This window comes from Schistocerca nitens, chromosome 2 (assembly GCF_023898315.1).
Source record: "Schistocerca nitens isolate TAMUIC-IGC-003100 chromosome 2, iqSchNite1.1, whole genome shotgun sequence".
Classification (NCBI taxonomy): Eukaryota; Metazoa; Arthropoda; class Insecta; order Orthoptera; family Acrididae; genus Schistocerca; species Schistocerca nitens.
In genome coordinates, this window is record NC_064615.1 from 1,064,255,032 (window position 1) to 1,064,276,002 (window position 20,971).

Consider the following 20,971-nt stretch of genomic DNA (forward strand, 5'->3'; position numbering starts at 1 on the left):
CTTGCTGTAAGTTTCTGACACATCTCGAATGTTGAATTCGACACACCTTGGGGAATTGGAAGAAGAAGAAAACAGTCGTACAAACACTTTAAGACGTCAAAACGTCAACACTGTTTGCTAGAGAAAATGTTCACAAAAATAGAGAAGAGAAACGAATTTATGAGAAGGATTACAACAGTGTTTTGCGTTGCTCTCTTGAGTTGTTTATTTCCTAATTGCGGAACAGTCTCCATAAATACAAGTTTTTGTGAAATTGGTTCCATCACTGCGACCATGATTCGGTGTTGAGTCAATATTAACGAAAAACCTACCGGATAGTGCCACAGTTTTCTTATTTAGACATAAAGATAACTAACGTGGTGTTTGTGTAGTGAAAAATCTGATTACTATTTCTTACTTCATGATGCTTTTCTTTCTAATATTACATCTCTTCCGCGTTATAACTTCCTTATGACAGATATTACTTCCTTGTGCAACCATCGCATTCAGTATGGACAAAACAAAACTCAATAAACAAGCGTAAACTCATCATAATCGGTAAAGGCAGAGAGAAAAAAATTAACGCCAATTGCGGCGTAAACTCTACTATTTTGGACGGTAGTATTGAAAAGAATGTAAAAGTGGGCTTAGTTTCTTTATTACTTTATTTGGTTAGTTTAAACTACACATGCAGTTTATCGACTCTTTCTCGTACAATTTTTAATAACCGTTGGTTACTTACTTGTTAGTCTTTGTCCTCGAGGTTGAGTGATCATGGATTCTTATGTGTTGCCACTGAGTTGTTGCGAAGGTGGAATGGAGTGCAAGCTGTCTTGCAATCCACAGAAGGATACAGAAAATCTACAGGAATCACACAATTGACAAAAGCAATATGCATAGATCGATGAAGATAAAAAGCAACCAGCAATAAAGACGAGCAGTATTAGTCGCTGACAAAATGCGACTACTGACTCGAATCGTTAACGAGTGGATAAGTTAGTTCGTGTGAATAAGCAAGTCACGATTTACGAGCTTGCTCCTTAGTTGCATTGTAAGGTCGCTATAATTCCGCACCTTACAAGCACTCAGCCACATACTTTGCCGTGAACTACAACCAAAATTAGATATCATTTGATAGGTTGTACATCGTATACAGGGTGTTACAAAAAGGTACGGCCAAACTTTCAGGAAACATTCCTCACACACAAAGAAAGAAAATATGTTATGTGGACATGTGTCCGGAAACGCTTACTTTCCATGTTAGAGCTCATTTTATTACTTCTCTTCAAATCACATTAATCATGGAATGGAAACACACAACAACAGAACGTACCAGCGTGACTTCAAACACTTTGTTACAGGAAATGTTCAAAATGTCCTCCGTTAGCGAGGATACATGCATCCACCCTCCGTCGCATGGAATCCCTGATGCGCTGATGCAGCCCTGGAGAATGGCGTATTGTATCACAGCCGTCATGGAATTGGTCCGCCTCTACCAATCCATCGGTCACCGAATCTGTTGTTGAGAAGCGTACGAACACTTCGACTGAAATGTGCAGGAGCTCCATCATGCATGAACCACATGTTTTGTCGTACTTGTAAAGGCACATGTTCTAGCAGCACAGGTAGAGTATCCCGTATGAAATCATGATAACGTGCTTCATTGAGCGTAGGTGGAAGAACATGGGGCCCAATCAAGACATCACCAACAATGCCTGCCCAAACGTTCACAGAAAATCTGTGTTGATGACGTGATTGCACAATTGCGTGCGGATTCTCGTCAGCCCACGCATGTTGATTGTGAAAATTGTTGGAATGAAGCCTCATCCGTAAAGAGAACATCTGCACTGAAATGAGGATTGACACATTGTTGGATGAACCATTCGCAGAAGTGTACCCGTGGAGGCCAATCAGCTGCTGATAGTGCCTGCACACGCTGTACATGGTACGGAAACAACTGGTTCTCCCGTAGCACTCTCCATACAGTGACGTGGTCAACGTTACCTTGCACAGCAGCAACTTCTCTGACGCTGACATTAGGGTTATCGTCAACTGCACGAAGAATGGCCTCGTCCATTGCAGGTGTCCTCGTCGTTCTAGGTCTTCCCCAATCGCGAGTCATAGGCTGGAATGTTCCGTGCTCCCTAAGACGCCGATCAATTGCTTCGAACGTCTTCCTGTCGGGACACCTTCGTTCTGGAAATCTGTCTCAATACAAACTTACCGCGCCACGGCTATTGCCTCGTGCTAATCCATACATCAAATGGGCATCTGCCAACTCCGCATTCGTAAACATTGCACTGACTGCAAAACCTCGTTCGTGATTAACACTAACCTGTTGATGCTACGTACTGATGTGCTTGGTGCTAGTACTGTAGAGCAATGAGTCGCATGTCAACACAAGCACCGAAGTCAACATTACCTTCCTTCAATTGGGCCAACTGGCGGTGAATCGAGGAAGTACAGGACATACTGACGAAACTAAAATGAGCTCTAACATGGAAAGTAAGCGTTTCCGGACACATGTCCACATAACATCTTTTATTTATTTGTGTGTGAGGAATGTTTCCTGAAAGTTTGACCGTACAGTTCTGTAACAGCCTGTATATGAATATTTAAAGGAGACTGACATTGTCACGTACGCCTTGTAGATAATTGTTAACGCTTATTGCATGAAAGGTGACGGAGTGTCTTTATTATCATACTAGTAGAGGTTGGAACGACAGTGGAAATGAAACGGCGGGCGGAACTCAAGCTCTGGGTGGAAGGCCCACACAGGTGTGTTGGTCCTGCTTAAACACAGGAAGTAGGAAGACGGACGTTGTGACACCTGAGCGCTAGGGCACAATAGAGTGGCGACCGGCCAATGTTGTAGCCGGACAGGAAGGATTACACATCGGAAACTGTGAAAATCTTGGACGCAGGTGAGAGGAACGAGGAAGCGTCACCTCGGAAACCACGCAGGCTGGATCATTTCCAAGAACTTTTACTCAGAAGTGTACCATTATACGAGTATAGGTTTTTCCTCGCAAACTTTCCGCGCTGGACGACAAAAGACTAAAATATGGTTGGTCGGCATTCGGAAGAATCTGTAGAGAGGGAGAATAGTCCGTGATTTCGGGAATATGATTCGTTTTCGGAATTACGAGGGCGGAGAGCCGAGCCTTGCTGGGAGGCCAGCGGTGGAGAGACGAGGTCTTCCGTTGTGAGCGCCCGTGTGTGACGGTCGCTCAATATTAGCTTTGTTGGTACAGACGGACTTGCTGTCTTTGCTCTCAGGAGAGTTTGTAGTTAGAACAGTTACGCACTGTACTGTTGCGAACCTATACGATTCTGAACTTCACCTACGGGTTGCAAGTCGCCATTGAGTACGCAGTAATTGAGAGCACTTCCTCTGTCTATACTTTCATTGAGACGTTATCTGAACTCCGTCCTTGTGGCTGGGAATTCGCGTTTCTCGTCTGTAGAACACAGAGAGGAGAAGACAGTATTAGAGTATATTAGTCAGAGGACCGCCTTCTGGCGTCCTAATGTTTGAAAGAGTTTATTTGTGACTGGAGTTCTTCCATTGTCGCAGATGATTACGAGAACCATCACTTCGACGCATCGGACGCAGTACATTCGGTGATATCGCAAATTGCTTCGGCTTATTAGGGTTATAAAAGCTAAACAGCTGTGATAACGTTAGTTTATTTCCACTGAGATTCCACACCACCGTAGATCATCTGTGAAAGCAGTGTCTTCTAGTGTTTGTTACGTAGATGATGTCAGTCATTTCGCGTTGTGATATTAGACCGCGCCGTCATAATAAGAGGCAGAGTTGGGCAATTGAATAGTAATTATACTTAGGAAATGTAAACTTTGTAATATAAAGTTTTTTTATTTACAATAAAAATATAAGCAGGAACAATGTTTATCATATAGTAGGATTAGTTGCCTTCATCATTCATTTATGCTTAGATTGTAATTTATAGAATTAAGAGATCCTAAGATCTGCTTCAGGGGGTAGTCAGACAGGGCCAAATTTCATTTTAGCGTTTATTATTTTCCATTGCGCACATTCATTTTACACCCGCCTGGAGCAGCATTTTGGAGCATGAATCCATAGTTGGGGCATGACCGAGTTTATGCAAAGTGGTTGTCGCCAAGCGAACAGGAGAGAATGGTGGAGCTCTGCTTTGATTTGTTTGAAGTGATTGGTGTCATAAAGAATCGTTGTTTTTGTTTTATTTTTCATTCTGGTTGCAGGAGGAAATGTAGGTATGCATTTATGTTTCGGAAACGAAGAACCAGTCCACTGAACTGCGTCACATCACGTCTCTCAAACCTATAATGTGTGAAGTGTAGAAGCCATGGTGGCCTTTTCTTCATACTATGCGAATTATTTTCCCTAGTTTACTGGAACACGGTCACACCATCAACACCGGATGGTACTTTCCAGAAGCTAAGATAAGGTTTTAGTAGGATAAGACTGCACAAGAATCTGAATGCGATCCATATTCGACATAAAAATGCCTGACAATGCCTAACAAATCAACTGATTGACAAGCAGAGCTGGTTCGTTGTCTTACAAGCTTGCTAATATGTTTCTCCACAGCGAAATATAAGGCACCAGTCTGGCAAAACTATGTACATGCCAAACACGTCGATATGGCTCTGAACGAGACTGGACGCATTGTGACAGGCTGTCTACGATCAACTCCTGTCAGTAAACTGTACAAAATTATGGGTGTAGCATTACCATTCGCAGGAAAGCAGCTCCAGAAGTGCAGAAGAAGAAACAGGAAACTGATCCCAGACATCCCCTGTTTGGGCACGAGCCCCAACGACTAAGATTCAGATCAAGGAAGAGCTGAATGTATGTAGCTACAACAACCGCTTCATCTTCCGGATCTCACTGAGCGGAACTTGGCCGAGATTCTTTGTATGAGCTACACAAAACGCATGCCAAGAGGAACAAGTCGCAGGCTCACGCGCGTAGCAGTGATGAAATTTGCCAGTGTGATGGTCGATAGAATCAACAACACCTGGTAGTCTGTCGGATATATGTGCTTCTTGTGATCTTGACGCAGCTACCTAAACGGCAGTTAAAACTGCTGAATATTGAGCGCTCTACAGAATAGGGAGATACACTACTGGCCATTAAAATTGCTACACGAAGAAGAAATGCAGATGATAAACGGATATTCATTGGACAAATATATTATACTAGAACTGACATGTGATTACATTTTCACGCAATTTGGGTGCATAGATCCTGAGAAATCAGTACCCAGAACAACCACCTCTGGCCGTAATAACGGCCTTGATACGCCTGGGCATTCAGTCAAACAGAGCTTGGATTGCAAGTACAGGTACAGCTGCCCATGCAGCTTCAACACGATACCACAGTTCATCAAGAGTAGTGACTGGCGTATTGTGACGAGCCAGTTGCTCGGCCGCCATTGACCAGACGTTATCAATTGGTGAGAGAGCTGGAGCATGGGCTGGCCAGGGCAGCAGTCGAACATTTCCGGTATCCAGAAAGGCCCGTACAGGACCTACAACATGCGGTCGTGCATTGTCCTGTTGAAATGTAGGGTTTCGCAGGGACCGAATGAAGGGTAGAGCCACGGGTCATAACACATCTGAAATGTAACGACCACAGTTCAAAGTGCCGTCAATGCGAACAAGAGGTGACCAAGACGTGTAACCAATGGCACCCCATATCATCACGCCGGGTGATACGCCAGTATGGCGATGACAAATACACGCTTCCAATGTGCGTTCACCGCGATGTCGCCAAACACGGATGCGACCATAATGATGCTGTAAACAGAACCTGGATTCATCCGAAAAATAACTTTTGCCATTCATGCACCCAGGTTCGTCGTTGAGTACACCATCGCATTTGCTCCTGTCTGTGATGCAGCGTCAAGGGTAACTGCAGCCATGGTCCATGCTGCTGCAAACATCGTCGAACTGTTTGTGCAGACGGTTGTTGTCTTGAAAACGTCACCATCTTTTGACTCAGGGATCGAGACGTGGCTGCATGATCCGTTACAGCCATGCGGATAAGATGCCTGTCATCTCGACTGCTAGTGATACGAGACCGTTGGGATCCAGTACAGCGTTCCGTATTACGGTCCTGAATCCACCGATTCCATATTCTGCTAACAGTCATTGGATCTCGACCAACGCGAGTAGCAATGTCGCAATACGATAAACCGCAATGGCGATAAGCTACAATGCGACCTTTATGAAAGTCGGAAACGTGATGGTACGCATTTCTTCTCCTGACACGAGGCATCGCAACAACGTTTCACGAGGCAACGCCGGTCAACTGCTGTTTGTGTATGAGAAATCGGTTGGAAACTTTCCTCATGTCAGCACGTTGTTAAGTGTCGCCACCGGCGCCAACCTTGCGTGAATGCTCTGAAAAGCTAATCATTTGCATATCACAGCATCTTCTTTCTGTCGGTTAAATTTCGCGTCTGTAGAATGTCATCTTCGTGGTGTAGGAATTTTAATGGCCAATATTGTAATTACCTTGCTACTTTTTAATATTCCTTTTTCCTTTATGTGGCAAGGAGCCAACTTAAGTTTGAACGAGAAGACATTTTAAGTTATCAAACGATTACTTGTCATCCACCTGAAGACAGAAATCACTTGTCTTATAAACGTGGCACCATTCTTTTAGTTACGGGAAAGGGTAAGAAAAATACAAGAGTGCAAATAAATTTCTGTTTCACAACAATCCGGAAGAAGACTATTTTGTGAACAATGACAGGGTATTTCTTGAAATTTAACAACATCTACCATTACAAATACCAACATCCTATGTTTACATCCAAGACTAACATAACTTTCAACGAAAATATTTCAAGATTTGAAAACTAACCAGCCCAATTTGGCTTAGTGCATTGGTGTGAAGAATATTAAAGATTTTAAAAGGCTATTTCATAGGATCCATGTGTTGCAATCTGTATACAAGTGATTAATTTATCATGTAGTTCAATGATGGAAATGGGTAGAAGGGATGGATGTCGTGTGACTAGGGCCTCCTGTCGGGTAGACCGTTCGCCGAGTGCAACGATATTACGCCACTTCGGCGACTTGCGCGTCGATGGGGATAAAATGATGATGATTAGGACAACACAACTCCCAGTCCCTGAGCGGAGAAAATCTCCGATCCAGCCGGAAACCGAACCCGGGCCCTTAGGATTGACTTTCTGTCGCGCTGAGCACATTTTTTTTTTTTTCGTTGTGTTTGGTCGTTGCGGACGTCACATGACATCCGTTCAAGTTCGTTTGTTGATCCTTCCACTCAGTATTTTTATTACAGAGCCCAACCAGCTCTCTAACCGAATACGATGAGCTACCGTGCCGGCAACCACTCAGCTACCGGGGGCGGACATGGAAATGGAACAGTGTGGTGTGTGTACTGTAAGATCTTCATTACACACACCATCAGATTATTTGACTTGTCGCTCTAACGAAGTAGGCGAGTGTCAGCAATAAGTCTCGTGGTCTTATCGTGGTGTGTTTATCTTCTGCCGTTAGGTCAGATGATAGAAATGCCACTTGCACGCTTAGAGTAGCAGATTGACGGTGACCAACTTCAAACAGAACTTGATTAATTTTCACACACATTTATTAAAATAATAACAAGCATAAAAATTACTTAACTTGGTTCTGGATGCTATTTACAATTGACAATCTGAAGTTCCTTTGGTATTGGTACGTTAATCTTATTCTCATATATATCTCTGATACTTGACAAAAGTGTCTATACATTTATCTTCATGGCTCTGTACAGGAATATGGTAATCTTTTTAGGCGCAGACTGAAACTTGACTATAGGCTGGTACAGACAAATGTAGAACTCGTACAGACTAATGCAGACTGGTACAGACTGCTGCAGACAAATGCAGACTCACTAATCAGAGGTCTGTACACTCGTTATAATACCTCACGCATTCATGTATCACTGCGCGAGTGTGATCCACGAGGAAAAAAGGTTCTCTGTAAGCAGCAATCTCATTGGCTGCATTACATATTAATACACGGATCGGCATAAGCATAATTTGGTCCGTCCCTATGGCAGCGCCATCTCGTAGTGAGGAGACGGACGAGCGCTGCGCCTGCGCTGTTGTGCTTAGCAGGGCGCGCTCTAGTGGGAAAGTTGTGTACGCGCTGACTACGCATAACTATGTGCACAAGAAACAGTTTACTAGAAGAAAAGGAATTCTTCACTTGGATACAGTGCAAAAATAATTTTGGTGAAGATGGCTTTGGCACCGATGATCCGCCACTTGCTGGACGATGTCAACTGTCAGATGTCATTATTCGACCAACATTTTGGCTTGGGGCTGACACTTGACGACTTGCTTTTCCCTCGTAAGTCTATCGTTCCTGCTCTGCCTGGTTACTACAAACCATGGCGTCTTTTGGCAGCTCATAACTCCGAAGTACCTACCACCCTGAACAACAAAGATGGGTTCGAGATTAATGTAGATATCCACCAGTTCAAACTGGAGGAACTGACGGTAAAAGTGGTGGGTGACATCGTGGTGGTAGAGGCAAAACATGAAGAGCGTCAAGATGAACTCGGTTACATATCGCGCCACATGCAGCGTCGCTAATTGCTGCTGAAGGACGTAGTGACTGAACAGGTGCAGATGCAACTGTCATCGGTGCCGTCACAATCATGGCACAAAAGAAGTCTCTCCCTCCAGCAAAAGGCGGTGACTGAATAGTGCAAGTTGTGCAGACGGGTGCTCCAGCAATTAACAATCGGCAACAGCAGGGACGAGAGAACATGGAGCAGTGAATAATCCATTGCTGGTGTACAAACTAAGTTTTGCATTGAATGATTGATTACTTTTGTATTTCCATTGTACTTTTGTTCAAGAAATTTAACACTTCATTTTTATGCTTCTCATCATGGAGATGTTACGCATGTGAAAGACTGCATTTAATGATTTTGAATCGCTTTAGTTTTCTGTAAGTGTAAGACAATGTTTCATGCACAACTATTTGAAGAATGCATTTTGTGTACTATATGTAGTGATACATAGTTCTCACGTTGTAAGATTGATAGTATTTGTATTGATGTTCAATAAACATTAAAAAGAAAAAAGCGACATTCTTCATGACCCGCTGACGTGTCGGAACATCGATGCTGTCTATGACATCCTGGACGGCTGTTTTCAGCTAAGAAATGGTTTTGGGGTTATTGCTGTACATCTTGTCATTAATATAGGCCGACACAAAGGAGTCGCATATGTTCAGGTGCATGCAAGTGGCCCTGGGTACCAAAGAGCCAGAATGTGGTCGCCAAGATGCTTCTGCAGGACATCAAACACTCTCCTGCTTCGATGGGATCGATCTCCGTCTTCCATGAACCACATTTTGTCGAAATCTAGGTCACTTTGGATAATGGAGATGAAATCATCCTCCGAAACCTTTACGTACCTTTCGGTAGTCACTGTGCGATCAAGGAATATCGCACCGATTATTCGGTGACTGAACATTACACACCACACAGACACCCGTTGAGTGTGAAGAGACTTCTTGATCGTGAAATGCGGAGTCTCAGTCCTCCAAATGCGCCAATTTTGCTTATTGAGGAACTCATCTAAACGAAAGTGGGCTTCGTCGCTAAACTAAACCGTACAATTCCCATCATGCCCCGCGGCCATCCGTGCAGTTTGAGCGTCCTAGCGCAATCCGTTCAGAAGTTATGACGGTTTTATTTCATACAGTTGGGGGGACGGGGGAGGGGGAGATGAAAATTATGGTTGATTTTTGTGATGTTGAGAAACGCCGGATTATAAGATGGCTTGCAGAACATAGGTGTAGAGACTTTCCCAACTACTCTGCGCCTGTTTCGTACGCTCAAGTTTTAGCAGGACGTGTCAACGAAAGTAAAGTAAAACAATGCACTTTCTTCTAGACTGGAAATCTGGAAGAAAACTGGCAAAACAACGACCAAATAGCATTCAAGATGGTTAAAGAATATTCCTAGAAGGTACGGGTAAACACACTTAACTACACGTTGGTGTGGCCGTGCGGTTCTAGGCGCTTCAGTCTGGAACCGCGTGACCGCTACGGTCGCAGGTTCGGATCCTGCCTCGGGCATGGATGTGTGTGATGTCCTTAGGTTAGTTAGGTTTAATTAGTTCTAAGTTCTAGGCGGCTGATGACCTCAGAAGTTAAGTCGCATAGTGCTCAGAGCCGTTTGAACCATTTTTTACACGTTGCTTTTACATCATCTTCCAACAACCTCAATCCTTCTTCGTGAAAGCTGTCAGGAGCCAAACCAGATATCCGAATAAAAATTATGAAATTTTGTTTAAATTGCCGATTTTATAAATATACAAGGTCTTTTGTTTTGTAAACTTATTAACTACCTCACCGCAATCAATAATTTCAAGGAAACTTGATATCTAAGGAAAAAAAAGTGTAATGGTTTGTGCATCCCATGACTTCCCCCTTGAAGTTGACCAGATCGATAGCATTGGCTCTCGATTGGCAAACAGCAGATGACAACATGACGTTGGGGGATGGTGATTAAACGCTGCACTGTTTGGAAGGTAGGAGACGAGGTACTGGCGGAAGTAAAGCTGTGAGGACGGGGCGGGAGTCGTTCTTGGGTAGCTCAGATGGTTCACAGTCTGCTTTCGGCTGCGGTGGGGCTCGGACGTCCGCTGCGCCCCGCCGTGCGCGCCCGTGAGCGCTTCCTTGTGTTTACCTTCTCGGCGCGCACCTTGTATTTGGTCCAAGTTCAGTGCGACTACGGCACACACATGGCGCCACGATACGATCAAAATTACCTTCCAACCAGATCACGCGCGTCCTCGAACCTATGAAATAGAACAGTTCATACGCGACGATCTACGTTTAGATCCGGCGACCGTCGTCGGAACACATTTTTCTACAACGGCGAGCGCGGTTTATGTTAAAATGGCCAGTGCAGAGGTCTGTGCGACAGTGGTGTCTAAATACTCGAACTCACTCAGATTCAAACATTCTGACGGGCATATCGGTGCAGTGACGGTGGATCATGCAGGCATGGGCCTAAGGACTGTAAGCGTTTTTGAGCTCCCCTTCGAGGTCCCAGAGGAAGTTGTCAAGGACGCCTTCCGACCATATGGCAACGTCATCAGCCACGATGCAGAAAAGTACAAACTTTCTCGACGTATAAGGCCTACAATGGTGTGCGCCAAATTAAACTTGAGCTCAAGAAACATGCGCCGTCCTATTTGAACATCGGTGGCTGTCATGCAGTCATAATGTACGACCGTCAACCGCGTACCTGTTCCAGATGTGAGCAGGAAGGCCATGTCAGATAGAGCTGCTTACAACGTAGAATTGCGCAGATACCAGTGGGAGACTCCGTTTCCCAGACGGGGATGACAATCCTGCCCCTCACGTACGCTCAGACGACGATGCGCACCATAGATGAGGACGAAACCGGCGATCGGGCACATCCATCGACGTCAGAAGGACCAAGGGAGGAAGAGGAAGGACCCCCGATGCCAGTGCAGATTTCGCTCCGTCCACAGCAACAACAGCAGAAACAGTCCCAAGGAATCCAGACGCAACATAACATCAGGACGAGATGGACCTGGACACGAACATTGTCCCGACCACGGCTTTCCTAGCGGAAGGTGATACGACGTTGGATTGTCTCCCAAATTCGGATACGGATGTCCACGTTCGAAAGCAACGTTCGCCTCGACGACGCAAGCGACGTCGGCGCACCCCTTCTGACGATTGCCTCCTACACACGGTCGGTCAAGAAGGTGACATCTCGTCAGACGGCATGGATGCTGCGCCTGCTGAGGATCTAAGTGGTGTAGACGATTCACTTGCCCATACTACGAGTGCCCAGTTACTTCTTGCACCAAAGATACAGCAGGTCGCGTCGATGGATGGCGCTCCGTCCACCTCTACCAAAGACGACGTGGGTGAGAGAGACTTAGGTGCCGATCAGCTACACAGCATCGTGTTGCACCCACTGTGGTCGGACGATGTTGAGGAACTTCCTGAAGAGGGCACGCGTGACAGGGGAGGGGGTGGCACTGGGGATGCGACTCCTAGCGTGAAAGACTCATAATCTGTAACGGGTTCGGTGGGTCCGGCATCTCCGGCGTCTACCCTAGGTGAAGAGGCTAGGCAGCACACCTTTCGCCTTGCCACAATCAATATCAACGCGATAAGGGCACCACACGAACTGACAATGCTACAACGCATGCTGGATGCGGCGGACATCGACGTGGACCTCTTACAGGAAGTATGTGTCGCTAGTTTCCCTGACTTCTACGGATATACCGCCCACATCCCCCACGCCTCTTCTACCGATTGTGGTGTGGCTGTCCTGCTACGGGAAGGCTTGGCGGCTACGGACGTACTGTACTTATCGAGTGCAAGAGCCATGGCCGTAACTGTCAACGGTGTACGACTCATTAATGTATATGCCCCTTCAGGATCAGGGAGACGGAGAGATCGGGCCCGCTTTTTTTTCGGAAGATATTACGCGTCTATTTCTCGGCCGCATAGACGATATGGTGATCGGAGGAGATTTTAACTGTACTTTATCTTCGTCTGATCAGCAGCCACATCACGTCCCTTGTGCGGAATTGGAAATGTTAGTGCGTGACCTCCACCTGATCGACACGTGGCGCCACATCCACCGCCCAGCTCCTGGTTACACCCATTATACAAGTCATTCGTCAAGTCGGTTAGATAGGATTTACGTCACAAGCACCCTTTCGACGGCGACGAGAGGAGCAGAGCTCTGGCCCAGTGCATTCACCGACCACACAGCCTATATTTGCACCATTGCCCTCCAGCCTACACGTGTGTGGCGCAGTAGACCCCCCCTGGAAACTGAACGTCGCCCATATGGACGAGCCGGCATGTAAAGGTGCTATCGAAGAGTCGTGGAACGCGTCCTTACAGCGTCGTGGTCGTTACCGATCGACCCTCAGTTGGTGGATTGAATGTGCGAAGCCTGCTCTTAGGCGCACCTTCATGGCTTACGGCCGGGAAGCGGCGACGTGGAGGAGCACGGAAAACTTTTATTACACAGTCTTACGGGAATGTCTTGCTATAGAGCCCTCACCTGACAGGCAGATCATAGTCAATCGGGCGAAAGCGCAGCTCGTCTCCTTAGCACGCCATCATTCACAGGGCGCTGTTATACGGTCGCGTGCTCCAGACATGATACAATCAGAAAGGCCACCTATGCACCACGTGCTCCTAGGGCGCTGGTAACCGCCATGATAACGGACGACGATCGACACGTGGCAGTACAAGCAGATAGAGTAGAAGCCTTCTATGGGCATTACACTCACCTTTATTCAGCAGTACTCCCTGATATGGCGACGGTAGACACCGTTTCAGCACATGTCCACGGTACAGTTCCACTAGACATGGTACCGACTTTACTGGGAGAAGTGACAGAAGAGGAAGTGCTCGACGCCGTTGGTAAAGGTGCTCCCCATAAATCACCAGGAATCGACGGATTACCATTAGAGTTCTATCGAGCCTTTAAACAACTGTTGGTACCGTGTTGGGTCGAAATTTGTCAGGAATTGATGTCCCCGGGTATACCGTTACTTGCACCGTTCTTGGAAGGACTGATTGTACCCATCCATAAGCCGAAGGGACGGAATCATATCCGCGATTATCGCCCCTTAACGTTATTGAACAGCGACTTCAAAATCTTTTCGAAGCTGCTATCAGAACGTATTCGCGGCACACTATTGCATGTCTTGTCCGGCGATCAGACGTCCTTGGGGGGACTCAACAACATCAGAACTGCGTTACGTCGTTACAGAGATATCTCCCTTGCACGGGTGAGACGTTTGCCGGCAGCCCTGGGGTCTATCGACTTTAGCTAGGCTTTTGACCGTTTGGGCCACACTTTCCTCGCGGCCGTTCCACGGTGCATAGAATACCCCGACCCCTTTATCACAGTGTTGACACGCCTTCTGCATGGTGCTACTTCTCGAGTTCTTGTTAATGGAAGACTGAAGACACCCATGCCGATCCGCCGATCAGTACGACAGGGATGTCCATTATCAACATTGTTATTTGCATTGGCCTTAGAACTTCTGTTGTGTGGCCTCTGAGACAGGTTCACTGGGATACAGTTTGGGGGCTCCATCTATCGCTGCACCACATATTCGGATGATTTGATGATCGTCGTACGTGGAGCTGACGCTATGGCGGCGGCTATGGACTGGATTGCAACCTACGGTACAGCTTCTGGTAGCCAAATCAGCGTTGACAAGTCCGTCGCCATGAACATCGGGAGTGGGCTACCGCAGGTACACATTTCCCCCTTAAGCTTCAGTGATACTGTCCACTGCTTGGGCTTAGATTTCATGAACGACATCTACATCTACATCTACATCCATACTCCGCAAGCTACCTGACGGTGTGTGGCGGAGGGTACCTTGAGTACCTCTATCGGTTCTCCTTTCTATTCGAGTCTCGTATTGTTCGTGGAAAGAAGGATTGTCGGTATGCTTCTGTGTGGGCTCTAATCTCTTTGATTTTATCCTCATGGTCTCTTCGCGAGTTATACGTAGGAGGGAGCAATATACTGCTTGACTCTTTGGTGAAGGTATGTTCTCGAAACTTTAACAAAAGCCCGTACCGAGCTAGTAGAGCGTCTCTCCTGCAGAGTCTTCCACTGGAGTTTATCTATCTTCTCCGTAACGCTTTCGAGATTACTAAATGATCCTGTAACGAAGCGCGCTGCTCTCCGTTGGATCTTCTCTATCTCTTCTATCAACCCTATCTGGTACGGATCCCACTGCCGAGCAGTATTCAAGCAGTGGGCGAACAAGCGTACTGTAACCTACTTCCTTTGTTTTCGGATTGCATTTCCTTAGAATTCTTCCAATGAATCTCAGTCTGGCATCTCCTTTACATACGATCAACTTTATATGATCATTCCATTTTAAATCACTCCTAATGCGTACTCCCAGATAATTTATGGAATTAACTGCTTCCAGTTGCTGACCTGCTATTTTGTAGCTAAATGATAAGGGATCTATCTTTCTATGTATTCGCAGCACATTACACTTGTCTACATTGAGATTCAATTGCCATTCCCTGCACCATGCGTCAATTCACTGCAGATCCTCCTGCATTTCAGTACAATTTTCCATTGTTACAACCTCTCGATACACCACAGGATCATCTGCAAAAAGCCTCTGTGAACTTCTGATGTCATCCACAAGGTCATTTATGTATATTGTGAATAGCAACGGTCCTATGACACTCCCCTGCGGCACACCTGAAATCACTCTTACTTCGGAAGACTTCTCTCCATTGAGAATGACATGCTGCGTTCTGTTATCTAGGAACTCTTCAATCCAATCACACAATTGGTCTGATAGTCCATATGCTCTTACTTTGTTCATTAAACGAATGTGGGGAACTGTATCGAACGCCTTGCGGAAGTCAAGAAACACGGCATCTACCTGGGAACCCGTGTCTATGGCCCTCTGAGTCTCGTGGACGAATAGCGCGAGCTGGGTTTCACACGACCGTCTTTTTCGAAACCCATACTGATTCCTACAGAGTAGATTTCTAGTTTCCAGAAAAGTCATTATACTCGAACATAATACGTGTTCCAAAATTCTACAACTGATCGACGTTAGAGATATAGGTCTATAGTTCTGCACATCTGTTCGGCGTCCCTTCTTGAAAACGGGAATGACCTGTGCCCTTTTCCAATCCTTTGGAGAGCTACGCTCTTTTAGAGACCTACGATACACCGCTGCAAGAAGGGGGACAAGTTCCTTCGTGTACTCTATGTAAAATCGAACTGGTATTCCAACAGGTCCAGCGGCCTTTCCTCTTTTGAGCGATTTTGATTGTTTCTCTATCCCTCTGTCGTCTGTTTCGATATCTACCATTTTGTCATCTGTGCGACTATCTAGAGAAGGAACTACAGTGCAGTCTTCCTCTGTGAAACAACTTTGGAAAAAGACATTTAGTATTTCGGCCTTTAGTCTGTCATCCTCTGTTTCAGTACCATTTTGGTCACAGAGTGTCTGGGCATTTTGTTTTGATCCACCTACCGCTTTGACATAAGACCAAAATTTCTTAGGATTTTCTGCCAAGTCAGTACATAGAAATTTACTTTCGAACGCTCTTAGCCAAATTCGGGGCGGAATTGCAAATCAGCGCTTGCGATCCCTCAACATCGTTCAGCGGACGCATTATGCCAATGTATACCTTGCGTCCCGCATACCGCATGTCGCCCAAACGCTACCCATTCCGAACCCCTTGGCGCGTAACTTTATGGCAGCGCTGGGATTCTTCGTCAGCGCTGGTATGTTACTGAAGATCAGATACGTATCTCTTATCCTCCCCAAGGAAAAAGGTGGTCTCGGCCTAGTTAACGTCCATGACAGGGCCAATGCCCTCTATGTTAGCTCACATTTATGTCCGCTGCGCCGTTGTCCTACGAGCCTCACGAGTCTGCGTCTGACGGCGCTACGACCTGCTTCACTAAGAGCGCCGGTGCCACTACAGCACATCCCAGCGCCGCTCTTTTATATCGGACGTTTCTATTTAGAACAAAGTTATTCCAGTGTAGCGCTCACGACACCACGTATGGCCACAACTCGACGCCTATATCACGACATGCTGCAACGCCGCCCCATAAATGTGGTCGAACTAAAATATCCTGATGTACGGTGGCGTGTGGTGTGGCAGACTGTACACGATGCCATGCTTGATTCCGATGTTGCTTCCCAATGGTACGTAGTCGTTAATGGGAAACTGGTGACGCAAGAACGTCTCTACAATATCCACATGGCAGACTCTCCCAATTGTGTGGGTTGTAACAGTAGATTCTGACGAGCGCCGCCTCAGCTGTGGAGAGGCGGAGCCGGTTTGGCGCCTAATGCGGCAGATACAGGCTTATCTCTTGCGAGTTACGCTGGAGCATATATCTGCACGCACGTTATTGTTTCCGAATGAGACATTTTACCCCAAGACTCGGACCAACTCCGTCACCTGGATACGTGGACATGGGCCTCTATCGTGACGGACACAAGAATTTACTTGACTTCTGGCTCTATTTGCAAGAAAGACATCACGCTATTTCCTGGTATACCAGATATCGACAATGCTTCGCAAACTACCTATGGAGTGCCTTTCACAGCCCGTCGTGTAGCTGGAATGTTCCAGGCAGTGGTAGATGAGGTCAGAACGAACTGCAAACGATCGTATATTGAACTATCTTTATCAGTGGGAGCAGTCGCTGGGAAGCCTAACTACGAAGTGGTAGCTTTATTTTCATGTTATTTATGTTTACGATCTTCAATGGTGTCTTCATTCCGTTTTAGTTTTCCAGGCTTGATTAACTATTAACTATGACTGTTCGCTCATTGATCTCTCTCTCTCTCTCTCTCTCTCTCTCTCTCTCTCTCTCTCTCTCTATATATATATATATATATATATATATATATATATATATATATATATATGGTGTTACAAAAAGGTACGGCCAAACTTTCAGGAAACATTCCTCACACACAAATAAAGAAAAGATGTTTTGTGAACATGTGTCCGGAAACGCTTAATTTCCATGTTAGAGCTCATTTTAGTTTCGTCAGTATGTACTCCAACGTGATCAAATTGTAAATTTTCACAGTCAAAATGTGTGGACTGACGAGAATCCGCACGCAATTGTGCAATCACGTCATCAACACAGATTTTCTGTGAACGTTTAGGCAGGCATTGTTGGTGATGTTCTTCCACCTACACTCAATGAAGCACGTTATCATGATTTCATACGGGATGCTCTACCTGTGCTGCTAGAACATGTGCCTTTACAAGTACGACACAACATGTGGTTCATGCATGATGGAGCTCCTGCACATTTCACTCGAAGTGTTCATACACTTCTCAACAACAGATTTGGTGACCGATGGATTGGTAGAGGCGGACCAATTCCATGGCCTCCACGCTCTCCTGACCTCAACCCTCTTGACTTTCATTAAGGGGCTCCGGAACGCCCTATACTTGCAATGTTAAAATAACGCTTATAAATTACATCTTTCCTCACAAAGTATTTGAGGTAGGAAGTTGAACTTTTTACAGATTATTTATTGGAATATGGGCTACAACTTAACACAGGGGTTTTACAAAATTTTTGTTCAGTTATTAAAGGTGATTTTTTTCAATTGTAATGAAAATTCACAACTTTTTTTGCAATTTTTTATTTATATATTCAAAAATATACAGTTTTTTTGGAAAAAGGCTGTGTTAAATTATGCATAAGGTACTGTGTAACATTTACTGAAAGTTTGAAACAAATATGTTTGGAAGATCCTTAGAAAACATGTAATTAGTATGAGAAAATAAAAGTTTTGGGAATCGAGCGACAAAGATTGGATTAACTTTTTAGTGCATTCCAGGTCCATAGGATGGATTATCTTCATCCTCTGCAAACTCCTCCTCCAGCTTCCTCTTGTTCGTCCTACTGTTTACTCTTGCTTGTATTTCTAGACTCTTTACAGCTCTGTCTGCAGCCCGAAGGCGTTCCTTGTCTAAAGCAAGCATCACTCGTACCATGTTAGAACCTATCTTCATTCCCATATTTCTAAATACCTTGCACCTTACAATGTTGCCATCATTGAAAGTCGCAACAGCATCATACACACCAAAGTGAAGTGTTTCTATTCCAACAAATACAGTCTTGGGGATTCTCGACCATATAACACTATTTACACTTTCACTGGGGTTTTGAGTTTTTCCGTGAATACACTTTTTCAACAGTTCAGGTGCTGCTAAGTCTCTGAAAATAGGTTTTATCACCTCCATTATTGCATGAAGCAGACTATGCTTATGAGTGTACACTTCACCAGTTAGCAATCCTTTGTTATATTTACACCAACTGTCTTCTTCTTTGGGACACAAGCTATGTTGGGGTTTTTCATCGGTTGAAGAAGTATGTTTACAGTAATAACACATACCTTTGGCTTTCCATTTCTCCTTTTCTTAAAAGCCTTCAGAGGATTTCTAATAACTTTACTTTTACGCATTATTATACTTCAACAAAACAGAGACTCAAGAAACAGAATTAATTACGAATATTTTCAAGATAACGACAGAGTAAATAAACATGAAACAATCGACAATCACACCAGCGATATATATTGAACCATCACAGGTTAGCCACAACACATACTTTATCTCACATCACTAAAATGTACCTGATGAACACGGACGTTAATAATAACACCATTTGACAGCAGTTTAACAGCGCCACAGTGGGTCACGCCCATGTAGAACACATTTTAAAAAAATTTAAAAATAGTTGTAGTCTTCGGAATTGAATAAATTATATATCTATTAAAAGGTAATAGTCTGCAGATTCAGAAAACGCAAAAAAGTAAAAATTGAACTTTTCATGATTTTGAGCCTTTCCGGAGCCCCTTAATAGGGGCATTTGAAAGTTCTTGTCTACGCAACCCCGGTACCAAATGTAGAGATTCTTCGTGCTCGTATTGTGGACGGCTGTGATACAATACGCCATTCTCCAGCGCTGCATCAGCGCATCAGGGATTCCATGCGACGGAGGGTGGATGCATGTATCCTCGCTAACGGAGGACATTTTGAACATTTCCTGTAACAAAGTGTTTGAAGTCACGCTGGTACGTTCTGTTGCTGTGCGTTTCCATTCCATGGTTAATGGGAAGTAATAAAATGAGCTCTAACATGGAAAGTAAGCGTTTCCGGACACATGTCCACATAACATATTTTCTTTCTTTGTGTGTGAGGAATGTTTCCTGAAAGTTTGGCCGTACCTTTTTGATATATGCCCGCAAAACCCAAAGGTCCGGAGTTCGAGTCTCGGTCCGGCACAGTTTTAATCTGCCAGGAAGTTTTTTCAAACGCTGCACTGTCATATTCCTCAGAGGAATACCACAGAACTTGTCGTTTTTAATTTAAAAAAAAAAATACCTGTGGCCAAATATAAGAATATTTAAGCATAAGAACTAAACGCTGGTCCACATACAACGATCTGTCTGTGCAGATATTTAGGCAGAGGTCTCTGCATTCAATATCGTCACAAATATCGGACCCTAATCTGCAATTCGGCGGTCAGAATTTGCAAATAGTCTTACAAAAAGTGCAAATCAGGTATCAGAGGTGGAAGGAATACCGTATCTTGTTGGTCAACATAGTACCTCGTTAAGCGACGGGTGTTTTCACATATTAATTTACTTCGCGAGTTCGGGACGAACCTGTCATCTGACGAAATTATTCGCGAACGGATGTGGAGACGCACATATCTCTATTGACTCTAGCAACTCCTCACATTCCTTTTCCTCTGACACTGCTTCTCCAGTTTCGTCGTTCATGTTGGGTCTCTGCATTTTCCGATTGATCAGTAAGCGAAAAGGTCAAAAGAGCACAAATTTGCATTATATATTTGGTCGTCCCAAGTTCTAGATCGAATAGATTTCGTTGCTTAGCTTAACTCTTTGTGGTAAATGAAATTCTCTTTTTTTTTTTATTATTCAGTTACAAGCAGCTATCTTTTGATCCTGATCGCTGCTCATAACTTGCACAGACGTGTGTGACTCCTACGTATTTAAGTAAATTCAGTGGTGTGTTCTCTAGAGCACTAACGCGTATCAGCTATTCTGTATTCAGTACCCACGCTAGGCCAATAAACACTAGACTGAACAAACAGCTGGTAAAAACATGTTTCGTTCGCCAGATTTGGGTCGATCTCCGGTCCACACGCACGATTTGTTAGCGCAGACGAGATTTGTGACCACAGATGTGAGCAGTTGTGCTCAAACCCCCATCTTCGACTTTCAGGTTTGCGCATCAGATCTGCGCAAATTTCTGGTTCGCACTATAAAATTTGCACAGTTGCGACGAGATCGTTGTGTGTGTGGACCGGCACGTGGCATAGGCAGCACGAGCGCCATCTGTTGGGGAGAGCACGAAGCATTTG

General features: G+C 44.9%; 1 pseudogene; it reads left to right on the forward strand.

The window, feature by feature from the left end:
• Positions 1-8,246: 8,246 nt before the first annotated feature.
• Positions 8,247-8,791, forward strand: LOC126236995 (protein lethal(2)essential for life-like; annotated as a pseudogene).
• Positions 8,792-20,971: the final 12,180 nt, after the last annotated feature.